Source organism: Pristis pectinata, chromosome 32 (assembly GCF_009764475.1).
Source record: "Pristis pectinata isolate sPriPec2 chromosome 32, sPriPec2.1.pri, whole genome shotgun sequence".
Taxonomy (NCBI): domain Eukaryota; kingdom Metazoa; phylum Chordata; class Chondrichthyes; order Rhinopristiformes; family Pristidae; genus Pristis; species Pristis pectinata.
The window spans coordinates 15,301,995-15,317,401 of NC_067436.1; the positions used below are offsets into that span (position 1 = coordinate 15,301,995).

General features: G+C 41.9%; 1 pseudogene; it reads left to right on the plus strand.

Moving 5' to 3' along the window:
* The first annotated feature begins 6,138 nt into the window (after nucleotides 1–6,138).
* Nucleotides 6,139–15,078, plus strand: LOC127585167 (sorbitol dehydrogenase-like; annotated as a pseudogene).
* Nucleotides 15,079–15,407: the final 329 nt, after the last annotated feature.

The following is a 15,407-nucleotide window of genomic DNA, read 5'->3' on the forward strand; positions in this document are numbered from 1 at the left end:
AAAAATGTTCATAGTCCGAGATTGTGAGAGGAGATAAAAGAAAGGTGTGTTATCTCCTGTGGTTGCATAGAAAGACAGATGAGTTCTGATGAAGAAAATTCAGGCAAGAGCTGATGTGGCAGTTAATATTCATGCTTCAGGTGTCAGCCGATGTACGTTGGCTAGAATCAACTATGTACCCTTGCCACTCAATAGTACTATCATCATTAACAATGGTGGTTGCCATTGAACAAATACTCAAATGGACATTTGTAAATTGGTTAATTATTCAATCATCATTTCATCACATCAGTGCATTGAGGTAGTACAAGGGAAAAGCAATAACAGAATGTAGAATGAAGTATAACAGCTACAGAGAAAGTGCAGTGCAGGTAGACAATAAGGTGCAAGGACATGACTGGGTAGATTGTGAGGTCAAGAGTCTATCTTATTGTACAAGGGGACCATTCAATAGTCTTACAACAGCGGGATAGAAGCTGTCCTTGGTGGTATGTGCTTTCAGGCTTTTGTATCTTCTGTCTGATGGGAGGGGGGAGAAAAGACCGTGTCCGGGGTCCTCGATAATGTTGGCTGCTTTACTGAAGCAGTGAGAAGTGTAGACAGAGTCCATGGAGGGGAGGTTGGTTTTTGTGATGTGCTGAGCTGAGATGTGTGGACCAGCTACGAGGTACTGTGACTAAAAGAGTAGGTCATCCCACAAGTGGCAAGCGCGAAGGAGTACTCTCCACTTGCAAGGAAGAGTACATCTTCAACAACAATCATGGCAAAGCAGCCTGCTTAATTAGCACCCAATTATTATTGTAAACTTTCACTCTATCCACAGGCAGAGAGTTGTGGTTGTAGTGTGAATTATCTTCAAAGTACATCATGATTACCCACTCAGGCTAACAAAAAGCACCAGCCAAACTTGTGATCTCTACCACCAAGAAGGATGGGAGCAGCAGGGATATAGGAGCACCATCACCTGAAGATCCCTCTTCAAGTCAAAGACCATGCTGAATCATCATCATTGGATGCGAGTTCACAAGGCTTGATCAGCAAGTTTGTGGAAGGCACGAAATTAGGAGGTGTTGTTGATAGTGAAGAAGGTTATTGTAGATTACAGTGTGATCTTGATCATTTTGGAAAGTGGGCCGAGGAGTGGCAAATGGATTTCAATACAGGTAAGTGTGAAGTGATATATTTTGGGAAGTCAAACCAGTGTAGGACTAAAAATATGAATGGTAGGGGACTAGGGAGTGTAATAGAACAGAGGGACCTAGGAGTACAAGTTCATATTCATTGAAAGTGGCGTCAGAGGTAGACAGGGTGGTGAAAAAGGCATTTAGCATGCTGGCTTCATCAGTCAGGGCATTGAGTATAGGAGTTGGGACATTATTTTGCTTTGCTCTTCATCAAGAGACAAACCGTGTGGGTTTAACATCTGAACATTTATGTCAAATGATGGATCTTTTTTGACAGATTAATCAGTTTACCACCTTTCTCTTAAATGTGGACAAATACATTTGAGCCAGGAAATATCGGAGACTTTTATGTCGAACATTAACAGAAATCGTGAGACTTTAAATCTGCACACAAAAAGACGAAACCAATCTAAAATATTCAGAAATAAATGTGACAAACTTTCCTGATTATTCATGATTCATTAAAATGATAATCCAATATTTGATATTAAATAATGTAAAGCCATAATGTAAAGAATAACATGATGTGTTCAGCCAAATCATGTCCTTGTGGTGGTGAAGGAGTGGATCACCTCTGCATTGAAATCCGAGAGGTAATTGTGTCATTTATAATTATGATTTCACTTTCTAGTGCATACAGTGTAAATATTCCCATAATGTTGACAAAATGTTTTCTGGAGAAATCAAGCAACAAAACCGTTCCACTTTTCTTTAAGGTGGTGTTGTTTTTGAATGTTTCTATTATTCACTTTAAAAGTCAGAGATATTTGACAGTTCTGGAGAATCACGGGCTTGTTCTTGCTTCGCTCCCACCCGAGTCACCAAGCGGAAATTTCTGTCGCCATGTGGAAATTTGCCGTGTAGGATCCGATTACCTACCTGTGTAGATTGCAACTGACGCAGCCTAGATTGCCCGAGGTAAATTTGGAGTTTTTGTCTCTTAAATCAGCGATAAGTATGGGTGATTCAGACTGACCGCGAATTCACTGTCAAAATAAAGTACAGTCATATGGTAGTCGATGTTTCTGCAAATTGGAATGTTTTCAAAAATAATCACTCACTGCCGTACAAGTGTCTCTGTGCAGGGGTTTGCGCAACTGAGATAACGTTTTAGGAGTAAATGTATTACACTAGCTATATTACCTTTGTCCTTGTTAAAGACTACTTTTGCAAACTTTGAGACCGAATTTCAGCTTGAGGTATTTTAACAGTGGCATTTGTAATGTAAGATGCACATTCTATCGGTTTATTCATAGAAGATTGTAAGAAGCAGAATCATCCCTTTTGCGACTGAACGCACTTTACCATGGCAGAGCTGAGGTGCCCTGGGAATTCCGAGGCAGAGCCATGGGAACAGGGTTCTGAAAACTAATCTTCATTCGACCTTCTCCATGGTAACAACACAGTCAATTAATGTTAAGAACTGAAACTCCACATCTCAAATTGCACTACCATGGACTTGTCTCCGATTGCGTCTTTGATTTTTTTCTCCACTAAGGTTTTGAGCACTTTTTTTCCCACTGTGTAGGTATAAATTTATGTCTAATTTATATTGTGTGTGTTGTCTGTACCTACCTGCCTCTGACACTGCTGCAAGTCTTTCACTGTAGCTGAACCTCACCATACCCGTGCACATGACATTTGCACCAGATTTGACTCCACCCACTTTCCTAATCACTCACTGGAAACTCATGTCTGCAGGAAAAGGCAACAAACAAATCAGGAAGGAACAAACAACTCAGGCCAGCTTAGTCGATTCAAAATCTTTGGAAAATCAGTCTCTACTGCTCAAGTTCAGGGACAGATATTCCAAAACTCCACCAGCATTAAACCGGTAGTATCTTCAGGAGGCACTGCCTCGAGAAGGCAGCATGTATCATTAAAGATCCACACCATCCGGGCTATGCCATCTTCTTGCAGCTACCATTGGGCAGGAGGTACAGAAGCCTGAAGTCCCACACCACCAGGTCCAGGAACAGCTACTTCCCTTCAACCATTCGTTTCTTCAACCAACCTGCACAACCTAATCACTACCTTAGTATAGCAAAACTATGACCACTTTGATCGCTTTGCACTAAAATTGACTTTTTTTGTTCTAATTGTGTTCTTTCTTGTACAAATTGTGTATAATTTATGTTTAATTTATGTTTTTCTTGTGAATGCTGCTTATCTGATGCTATGTGCCTGTGATGCTGCTGCAAGTAAGTTTTTCATTGCACCTGTGCACACATGGACGTGCAGATGACAATAAACTCGACTTTGACTTTGAGTTACAAACCGCCAAAACTGCCAGGAGTTAAATGATTTTTTTTCTTGCGAGGTGCCTGTCCAATCTGTTTGCCAGCCTTCCAACTCACTGCCTGGCTCACTAATGTTGCCAAGCTCTTCATAAAGCTCAGCATTTTGGTACAATCCTATCAGCTACCCTGACAGTGCTGAACTGAGTGGGTGCACAGGGACAGAAGATGACAGGGAGCACATATTTTATGTCTTACCTGCAGCCTTTTGGTTTATTCTTACTTATTTTTGGGGGGGATTTAGGCACAATAACAATGCCATTTATTGCCCATCATCAACAGCAAAGGTGAAGGTGTTGGTGATGTGCCTTCTTGAAATATTGCAGTCCTGTCTATTTATATAGTTTTTGCTGCAATTGAATGACTTTGCTGGGCAGTTCAGAGGTGACCACATTGCTGGATCGAATTGCATACAAGCCAGCCCAGGCAAGGACAGCAGTTCCTCCCCTGAGGAAGTTCAAGTTCATTGTCGTCATAGGCATATACACACAGGGAATAAATTCATCTCTAATGAATACAAATCCAATCTTCTTAATCATTCCTCAAAAAACCTCTTCATCCCAGGAATCCAGTAAAATACACTTGTAAATTAAATTGGTTTATTATTGTCACATGTACCAAATTGGTTTATTATTGTCACATGAAAACATCCATACAGATCATTTCATTGCAGCAGGAGCACAGTATGTTTAAAGATGAGGACAAACATAAGTTAACGTAAACTTAATGACAATCGTTAGTTTTTTGGTCACTTTACAGAGCATTTTTTAAAAATGCTAGATTATTTAATTAACTGAATTTAGATTCCACAACATCGTCACACCATCTACTCTATCTTGTCCCTCTGAATCTTGTGTGATGTGGTAAAATCATCTGTCACACATTCAATCTCTAATGAATACAAATCCAATCTTCTTAATCATTCCTCAAAAAACCTCTTCATCCCAGGAATCCAGTAAAATACACTTGTAAATTAAATTGGTTTATTATTGTCACATGTACCAAGGTACAGTGAAAACATCCATACAGATCATTTCATTGCAAGAGTGCATTGATTAGAAGGGAAAACAATAACAGAATGCAGAATAAAGTGTTCAAGATTACAGAGAAAGTACAGTGCAGCCAGACAACAAGGTACAAGGCCATAACGAGGTAGATTGTGAGGTCAAAAGTCCACTTTATCAAACTAGAGGACTATTCAATAGAACATAAAACATTACAGCACAGTACAGGCCCTTCGGTCCACAATGTTGTGCTGACATTTTATCCTGCTCTAAGATCTAGCTAACCCTTCCCTCCCACATAGCCCCACATTTCTCTATCATTCATGTGTCTAAGAGTCTCTTAAATGTCCCTAATGTATCTGACCCCACAACCTCTGCCAGCAGTATGTTCCATGCACCCACCACTTTCTGTGTAAAAAACTTACCCCTGACATCCCCCTTATACCTTCCTCCAATCACCTTAAAATTAGGTCCCCTCGTGTTAGCCATTGTCGCACTGGGAAAAAGTCTCTGACTGTCCACTCGATCTATGCCTCTTATCATCTTGTACACCTCTATCAAGTCACCTCTCATCCTCTCCCTTTCCAAAGAGGAAAGCCCTAATTTAATCAACCTATCCTCAGAAGACATGCTCCCCAATCCAGGCAATATCCTGGTATCGATCTTCGCTTTATTTACTGCTGTTAATAAGCCAATCAACTAGTTACAATTTGCAAATGTGCCTCGTTTAGTCTCTTGCAAGGTAAAACTCACAAGCACAGGCACAACGACTCACTCCTTTTCAAAGATCCTGTTCCAAATCTCACTCCAACTCCCGACTCTGCAAGGTGTAACTCACCCAATAGTCTTGTAACAGCAGAATAGAAGCTGTCCTCAAGCCTGGTGGTATGTGCTTTCAGGCTTTTGTATCTTTTACCTGATGGGAGGGGAGAAGAGAGAATGTCTGGGTGGGTGGGGCCTTTGATTATGTTGGCTTCCTTACTGAGACAGCGAGAAGTGTAGACAGAGTCCATGGAGGGGAGGCTGGTTTCTGTGCTCTGCTGAGCTGTGTCCACAACTCTCTGCAGTTTCTTGCGGTCACGGGCAGAGCAGTTGCCATACCAAGCTGTGATGCATCCAGATAGGATGCTTTTTAATGGAACATCGATAAAAATTGGTGAGTGTCAAAGGGGACGTGCCAAGTTTCTTTAGCTTCCTGAGGATGTAGAGGTGCTGGTGAGCTTCCTTGGCCGTAACGTCTACATGGTTGGACCGGGACAGGCTCTTGGTGATGTTCACTCCTAGAACTTGAAGCTCTCAACCCTCTCGACATCAGCATTGATGATGTGGATGGGAGCGTGTGCACTGCCCCCCTTCCTGAAGTCAACGACCAGCCGTTTTGTTTTGCTGACATTGAGGGAAAGGTTATTGTCATTGATACCATGCAACTGGTGACAAACCTGCCCTTTTTCTGTCTCTGTGTGAAAGTGACAAAGAAATTTGACAAATGAACTTGTGGTAGCAAGTAAATAGAATTAGTAAATAGAACAGCAGAAAATCCAAACAGCAATATTGGCACATCAGTAGGACATCTGTTTTTGAACTTTTCTGAACTTGGTGACAGTTTTATGAGAGACTTTTGAGCACCTTTGACTTCAGACTGAGAAAGTGGAGATGGCACAGTGAGAGAATTTGTCAGTTGTGCTCCATGCAGCAGGAGATTTAAGACTGGTAACTTTTATCCTGTTTTATACCTTGCATTGTATTTGCAGGGTGGATCAACACTGTTTATCTTGCTTAAGCGACTGTTGATTTTATTAACTCTTGGGAGCACTGACTGAGAAGAAAGAAATATATGTATATTGTATAGCACACATATTGTATAATATGTGGATGTAATTTGTAACTAAACATAGTGGACAGAAAGAAGATTGCAGACAATCCAATATTTGGCCATGTGGTCACCAGTGAGGAGGAAAGCTCTCGATGGCAGGAAGATGTAGAGGGTCTGATAGTTGGGCAGAAAATGGCAAACGCCATTTAATCCACAGTTGGGTGAATTAATACATTTGGGGAGGTGCAACAAGGCAACCGAAGGAAAGATACTGAGTGGTGTGGAGGTACAAAGGAACCATGCAGGGAATTTCCATAGATCCTTAAAGGTAGCAGGACAGGTTAGAAAGGTGATTATGAGGGCAAATGCGATGTTTTCCTTTATTAGCCAGAGTGTAGCGTATAAGACCAGTGCCAGAACTGTGTGCAACACTACCTAAGCCACAGCTTGATTACTGCATACAGTTGTGGTAACCATAATCGCAGGAAAGAAGTGTTTGCATTGGAGAGAGAGTACAGAAGATTCACAAAGATGTAGCCAGGATTGGATCATAACAACTCTGAGGAAAGGCTGGATGGTTAAGGTGAAGTTGTAACCGTTGGAACAGAAAAGGCTGATTGAAGTAAATCATGAAAAGTGGAAGTCCTATTTCCCTTAGAAGAGGGGTCAAAAACTAGGGAGCATAGATTTAAAATAATTGGTAAAGGATTAGAGGTGAAATGAGGGAGTGGGGGTGGGAGGAATTCTCCCAGAGGGTGGTAGGAGCCTGGAACTCGCTATTTGAAAGGGCGGTAGAGGCAGAACATCTCATCAGATTTAAATAGGATTGTAATGTGACCTGCAGTGCTAAAGGCATGGTGCTGGATAGTGGGATAAAAACAAAAGTGCTGAAAGTATTCAGCAGGTCAGGCAGCATCTGTGGGGAGAAAAGTTTTAGCGTTTCAGGTCAATGACCAGCTGGCTGGTGGGGTTAGGTTGGATAGTTTTATTTACCAACACAGACATATGTGTCATATGATTTCCTTCTGCTTTGAAAAATTTCCATAGCCATATTATGAGGGAAAACGTGGTTTATCTGGTCTTTTAATAACAATGTCTTAAAATGTTGTAACTGCTTTTCCAGAGGCAAATACAACAGCTATTTTTCAGACGACAAGAATCAGATTTATTATCACTGACTTAAATGATGTGAAATTTGTTATTTTGCGGCAGCAGCTCAGTGCAAAGAACAGTACAAAAGATAAATGAATAGTGCAAAGAAAAGGTAGTTTTCATGGGTTCATGGACTGTTCCCTCCCCGAGAGAAGCATGTCCCGAATGGTGAGAGTCCTTAGTGATGAATGCCATCTTCTTGAGACACTGCCTCTTGAGGCACCGCCTCTTGAAGATGTCCTCAACGGCGGTGAAGGTTGTGTCCGTGATGGAGCTGGCTGAGTCTATAAGCCTCTGCAGCCTCTTGCATTCCTGTGTATTGGAAGCTCCATACCAGACCGTGATGTAACCCCTGCAGCACCGACCAATTTATTTGGTTTTGGTGATACTGGCTGATAGAAGAGGGAAAAAAATTGACAACAAAAGAATTTTCTGTTTTTCAAATAGCTTGCAAAGCGGCCACCAGAGCACAAAGACCAGTCTTGGATTTGTGTATGATTAAAATGGTAAAGCATAATCGTAAACCAGAGCTGTCAGTAGGTAAAACAATTGTTGTGGGAGTAGCAGTGCAAAAGGAGAGGATGAAACAGGCAAAGAAGATTGGGCAGAGTGTGAAATGGTCTAATGATCTGGTATTTCTTTAATACCTAAGATGAATTTCTACCACTCGATCTAAAGTCTGTGTTCAGTCGTAGGCTAGGTATATTGCAAGATATTTCCAAAATAAAAACAGAAAATGCTGGAGATACTCATCAGATCATGCAGCATCTGTGGAGAGAGAAACTGTTAACATTTCAGGTAATGATTTTTCCACTGGTGCTTGGGGTAGGTGAGGGCACTGGTGTGTAATACATGTAAGATAATTGTTAATAAATTCAACACAGAATTCGGGAGAAAAGTGGTGAGAATATGGAACCTGCTACCAGAGGAAGTAGTTAAAGTGAATTGATTTTAAGGGGACACTTACTGAAATACTGGAGTAAATTAACAGTTGGACATAAGCAATAGCGTCTGTAGAGAGAAAAACAGAGTTAATGTTTCAGGTCAATGATCTTTTATCATGGAACCAACTTGAAATGCTAACTCTTTCTCTCTCCACAGATGCTGCCTGGTCTCCTGAATATCAATATCATTTTGCCTTTACTTATTTCAGATTGCCAGCACTTACAAATAATAATTTTGAAAAAGATGTGCAAAGGAATAGAAGGGCATGCTGATGGGATAAAGTGGGACATTGGCTATAAATCAGTTGAGCTAAATGGCTTCCTTCCATGTTGTCAGTGCAATGAACTGGCCATGAGATACTTCCAACTGAGCAAGTTGGCACCAAGAAGTTGAATTGTTAATAAATTTTTTACCATTTCTATCCCTGCCAGTGAAGATTTTATATATTTTGTGTTCTGGTTGTTTTCCAAGAACCATGCATTAGGTTTAGGGTATTGGTCTTGTTTGATGGTCAATTCCATGGAAGTCAATAAGACCATACATTGGGTGAGAACGACAACACTGCTTGTTTGGTGCCCCAGGAAAGAGTTTCATCACACTATGTCTGCTTTCTGTCACATCTGTAAAGGATCAAACTTCCAGTTAGTAAAGATCTCATTATTTCTCCACAGGAGAAGCGACCAGTTGCAGAACCAGGACCTAACGGCAAGTTGTTTCACACCATCCATTTTCATTACTGCATAACAATATTTTTCAGACAGGAGAATGTATTTCAAAAACACTTTAGAGAGGAAAAAAAACATGAATGAAGCCACTTCTTGCGGTAGATTTTAGTTGGATATCTGTTGTACTTTTGATATAAACCACCCCCCCCCCCCCAATGAGGAATTCAGATGCTTAGTACGCCTTCTTGGTTTGCCAGTTAATATCCAATTTCTCCATAAGTATGAAGCGATTGCAGAATTTGCACCAAAATACAAGTTAAACTCCCTGTTGAGAGTTAAGCCCCCTATAATGTTGAGTTTAAATCACCACCTGAGATGCTCTATATCAGAAAACACTTCAGCTGTGGTTATATGCGATGAAAATCTCTTTCAAAGGTTCTGCTGAAGATCAACTCTGTTGGAATCTGTGGTACGGACGTCTATTTGTGGAAAGATGGGGAAATTGCAGACTTTGTCATCAGCAAGCCGGTCATTCTGGGTCATGAATTCTCAGGCACTGTTGTTCAAGTGGGCTCTGGAGTTGAACACCTCAAAGCAGGTTAGCCGTGAAGGATTCTGCAGTATTAATTGAAACTGGGGGAGGGGGGGCATCTAAGTTCAAAATTATGTGGGGGGATCTTGAAATGATAAATTACAGTTTGGACTGGCAGGAATGTCAATAACCAGAGGACGCATATTTAAAGTAATTGGCAAAAGACCATGAAGGGAGATGAAAATTTTCAAGCAACAAGTTGAGACATGGAATGCATTGTCTGAAGAAATGGTGAAAGCAAAATCAACGGTCCTCCTTAGAAATGGAATTGTGTACATATAGAACAGTACAACACAGTTAGGGCCCTTTGGTCCACGATGTTGTGTCGACCCATATTAACCTTATCCACATTCAAACTATCCCCATCTCTACTTCACCTCCCATAACCCTCTATTCTTCTTTCATACATGCGCCTAATAGTCTCTTAAATGACCCTATCGTATCGTCCCCTACCACCACCCCCGGCAGTGCATTCCAGGCACCCACCACTCTCCGTGTGAAAAAACCTACCTCTGACATCTCCCCCGAACCTTCCTCCACACACCTTAAACTGGTGACCTCTAGTATTGGCCATTACCGCCCTGGGGAAAAGATGCTGGCTGTCCACTCTGTCTATGTCTCTCATAATCTTATATACCTCCATCAAATCGCCTCTCATCCTCTGTCACTCCAAAGAGAAAAAGCCCCAACTCGCTCACCCTCGCCTCTTAAGACATGCTCTCCAAACAAAGCAGCATCCTCATAAATCTCCTCTCCAAAGCTTCCACATCCTTCCTATAATGTGGCGACCAGAACTGAACACAATGTTCCAAGTGCGGTCTAACCAGAATCTTACAGAGCTGCAATAGATGAAAAGGAAACATTTGTAGGATTATGGAGAATGAAGAGGAGTCAGACCAATTGAAAGCGTGCTCAAACCAATCTTATCTTAAATCTCGGTACACCAAGGAGGTTTGCTTTATATGGGATGGGTGACCTTGTGGAATAATGCACAAAAAGTGCTGGAGGAACTCAGCAGGTCAGGCAGCATCTATGGAGGGAAATAAACAGTCGATGCTTCGGGCCGAGATCCTTCATCAGGACTGGAAAGGAAGAGGGCAGAAGCCAGAATAAGAAGGTGGGGGAAGGGGGAGGAACACATGCAAGCAGATGATAGGTGAGTTCAGGGGAACAACACCTCAAATTCCACCTTGGGAGTCTCCAACCTGACGAGCTCAACATCGATTTCTCTACCTTACGGTAACCCCTCCCCTTCTTTTTCTTCCCCCCATTCCTTTATCGTCCCTTTTTCCTGGGCTCCCTCCTCCTCCTTGATGACCTGCCCATTTCCTCTCCTCCCCTCCATCCTTTATTCCATGGTCCACTGCCCTCTCCTACCGGATTCCTTCTTATTCAACCCTTTGCCTCTTCTACCTATCACCTCGCTTATTTAATCTTCTCCCCCCTCCCCTATCCACCTACTTTCCCCTTCTCACACAGACTCACCTATCACCTGGACTCACCTATCCCCTGCCTGTGTGTGCTCCTGTCCCTCCCCCCGACCTTCTTATTCTGGCTTCTGCCCTCTTCCTTTCCAGTCCTGATGAAGGGTCTTGGCCCAAAACATCAACTGTTTATTTCCCTCCATAGATGCTGCCTGACCTGCTGAGTTCCACCAGCACATTTTGTGCATTGCTCCAGATTCCAGCACCTGTGGAATTTTTTGTGTCTCCACCTTGTGGAATAGACCAGTGCTAAATCCTGCACTACTGAAAACAGCTTGGTTAGGGGAACACAGCTCCATCACTCCGAAGTTCAGAGAATGTACAATGCAAGTATCAATAACTCTATTGATTCTTTTGAATAACTCTATTGATTGAGAATATGCAGTGGTAGCACCATCTCTTTTGGGCATGCACATTGCCATGGAACATGTTTTGAGGCCCACTGCTGATATTGCCAGTTTTAGAGAACACACAGTTTTGGAGATCTTGCCTATACCAGACAAACTGCAGTACCAACATTATGGTTAATAGAAAACGTACACTATTAACATTATCAATTTCTGAGAATACAGTGCTAATGTTCGTTACCAGTTATAGAAAGCACACATTTTCACGGAAGGCGCAGGGTTAATATTACTCACTTTTAGACAACCCACGGGGCTAACATTACTGATTTTTAGGTGATTCACAGTGACAACATTACTGGTTTGTCGAAATCCAAACAACAGAGAGAAACTTATTTTCCTCACGGATCATTGTCTTTCTTTGCTGCAGGTGACAGAGTTGCCGTTGAGCCCGGTGTCCCCAGAGAGAATGATGAGTTTGTTAGAGTCGGACGTTACAACTTGTCACCAACCATGTTCAGTACTGGTCTTCCTCCTGATGATGGGGCTATGTGCCAATACTATGTCCATAATGCCAGCTACTGCTACAAGTTAGTTTCTCAAATTATAGTGATGGTGAAATTACTGTTGTCTGTTTAGAGATCTTAGATAAATCAGGGTTTAAAAATTTCCTTTTTCTAAGATTTCAAACTATTGTTTGTTTAAGCAGGATCATTGATGAATACTGGTATTATGATGGAGACACAAGAGACCTCAGATTCTGGCATCTGGAGCAATAAATGATGCTACTTCCCTTCACCTTTTTAAACTGGTTGCTTCCCCTCTATCTTCCGGTCCAGATGAAGGGCCTTTACCCAATACATCGACTGTTTATTTTCTTCTACAGATGCTGCCAGACCCGCTGAGTTCCTTCAGCATCTTGTTTTTTACTGGTACTATGAGGCCTAATTGAGCAGCACAGAAAGAGGCCATTCAGCCCATTGCTTCTAAGCTGGTTCTTTGAAAGTGCCATTCCCCTGATTTTTATCCATGGTACAGCAATTTATTTATGCACTTCCCTTTTAACATTGTCGTTGAAGCAGTTTCTTCAGCACTTTTAGCCAGTGAAGCTCAAATTGTGACAACAGTTTAAGAAACAAATTTTCCTTATTTATCTCAGTTTATTTGGCAATTATTTTAACACTCTGAAATCTTTATCCTCTTCTTACTGACCTTCTGCCAGTGAAAATGAGCTATTTTATCTGAAACACTTCATTTAAGGTTATTAAATCATCCCTTAGCTTGCCCTGTTCCAAGGAGAATGGTCCCAGTTCTTTTGTCTCTATCTGTTTTCCCATTGGAAACTTTACCCCTCCTTTTATATGTGGCCAAAATGAGCATTCGAGCCATTCTCTGTTTAATTTGAGTAAAGGTGCCTGTCCAAGGACAGAATGTATCATGGTAAGCATTCTTAAGCAGGAGCAGTGTAAAGAGAAAAGCTTCATATATCTTTCTCACCCTGTCTTCTGTTTGCAGTGATCAGTGGACCTTAGTGGTCATTGAGTCATACAGCACTGAAAATGGCCCATCAACGCACAGAGTCCACACTGGCCACCAAATACCCATTTACACTAATGGTATTTTTATTCTCCCCACATTCCCATCAAATTTCTCCAAATTCTACCACTCAGCCAATCTTAATAGAACAAGTGAAACTTCTTCTGAATGTTCATGTGGAGAATGTTTGCCTCCAGTTTCGTGTTCCTGTCCAGTAGTGTTCCATTTCTCTGTCTCAGAAGTTAAAGCTTCCTTCTCCACCAAAGACAGCCTGTCGGTGAACATTGTATGTGGGTTTAATTAGACATTGGTTGCGGTTTATCTGAAATGGGCATGGATTCAAAATATCCTCTGTGCTTTTAGTACAGTAGGATGCACACTGTTCCAAAACAGAACACCTTCCTAATGTAGATGCACAAAAACATCTTCTTTGCTGTTTTGTGGATCAGTGCCAAACCACTATGCATGTTTATTCAACCTTATAACCATGTGTAGCGGTTGCTACCGCTGAATGAACACAAGATGCGAGTCGTAGAGTTTCAGAACAGAACTGGTTTATTTTCCCGCCTTGCGCGAGCCTTTTAAGGGAGACTGTTCCCGCCCAATGCAACCAGCAATGACATATATGCTACGTCATCAAGTCTTTCCCGTGCGCGGGTTCTCCCCATTGCTCGGGGAAGACAAAGGCCCGCCGCCATCTTGGGCCTCACCGCTCCGACGCCATGCGACCCAACTGCCGAGCCGGTTGCTTGCCCGGATGGTGAGTCGCTACACATGTATATTTATACAAAAGGTGAGAGGCATTTTAGTTTGCAGTGTTTGTGTCAATTCTTTGATCAAACACTCCAAAAGAACCTTCTTCTCCCGTTGTCTTTCCTCGTGACTCTCTGTGCTTCAAACATTTCTGCCCATTCATCAAAAAGAATGTGGACCTTTAAAGTCAATGATTACATTGGCCACATCTGAGATTAGGACAAGGGTTTCCAAAGGGAAGGAACTTAAGAACTGGGATTGTTCTTCTTGGATAGAGAAAGTTAAGGGATGTTTTAATAGTTTTTGATGGTGTTGTTCCATACCTGTTATGTCTCCTATCTTTCAGGATTCCCGACTCGATAACTTTTGAGGAAGGTGCTTTGGTCAAGCCTCTTTCTGTTGCGATTCATGCCTGTCGCAGAGCAGAAGTGAAAATTGGCAACAAGATCTTCATCTGTGGAGCTGGTAAAGAGTTGCTTAAGATGAGAAATTTTAATACATTTTAATATAATTAAGCTTAATTTTTCCAGACATAGCTGTTCAAATGAACTGCTCCTGGGGCTGTTTTGGAAGTGTGACTTGAAAGTTGTTTTTTTTTGTCAGTGCTTAACTTTGGTTAGGATCAAAAATGTACCATGTCATGGAGTCACTGAGCACAGAAACAGTCCTTTCAGCCCACCGAGTCCATGCCCTCAAGAACCCATTTCACTTATCCTACACTAATCCCCATATTACCAACTCCCTCCAGAGCCTACCAGTCACCTAGTTGCGGCAATTTACAGTGGCTAATTAAGCTACCATTTGCACGTCTTTGTGGTGTGGGAGGAAACTGGAGCACCTGCAGGAAACCCACCTGATCATAGAGAGAACATAAAAGCTCTACACACATACAGCACCAGAGGTCAGGATTGAGCCCAAGTCACTGGAGCATGAGACCAGTGTAAGAACCTGAGATGGTGCAGAGAATTAAAGTGAGGTCTTCTTCAAAGCAATTACCTATATGCATTTAGTTTTTAGAAGAGACCATGTTGTGAGTACTGAATGTCATACAATAAGTTGGAAAAAGTGTTCCTAAATTATTGCATCTCACATTTTCAGTATTGTTTTCTACTCTTGTAAGTTAAGGTTTCATTTGCATCCTCCTTTCTACACCTCTTCCAGACATGACACTTGCTCACTAGCCTTCACCACCCTCGTTCAGCTGACTCCACCACCTTTCGAGTTACTCATTCTTTCCTGGTTTCCACCTTAACACAGACCTCCACCTTTAGTCTCTCTGTAGACCCCACTCCCTTTCCTTGCAGTCTAAAACTTTTCTGCCCCCCACACGGTGTGTGCCATGGAGCAAGTATCCTTGTCCTTCTGGGTGGTAGCAGAGGTTGGGGGTTTGAGAGATGGTCTGTCACGTATGCCTTGGTGATTTGCTGAAGAGCAATCTTGGAGATGGCACTCTGTGGCCACTTGTCTTGCCGCTGAAGGAAGGGAGTCTTGCAGATGGCAGAAGGGATATCAGTTAAGGAAATTGCTTTGCACCACACTGAGCCTTCAGAAAATAGATAAAGCTTCAAATTCAAAAGTCTACACAATGTTTTTGGTGTTTTCCACTTAAACTTGCATTCTGTATAACTTCTGAATGAA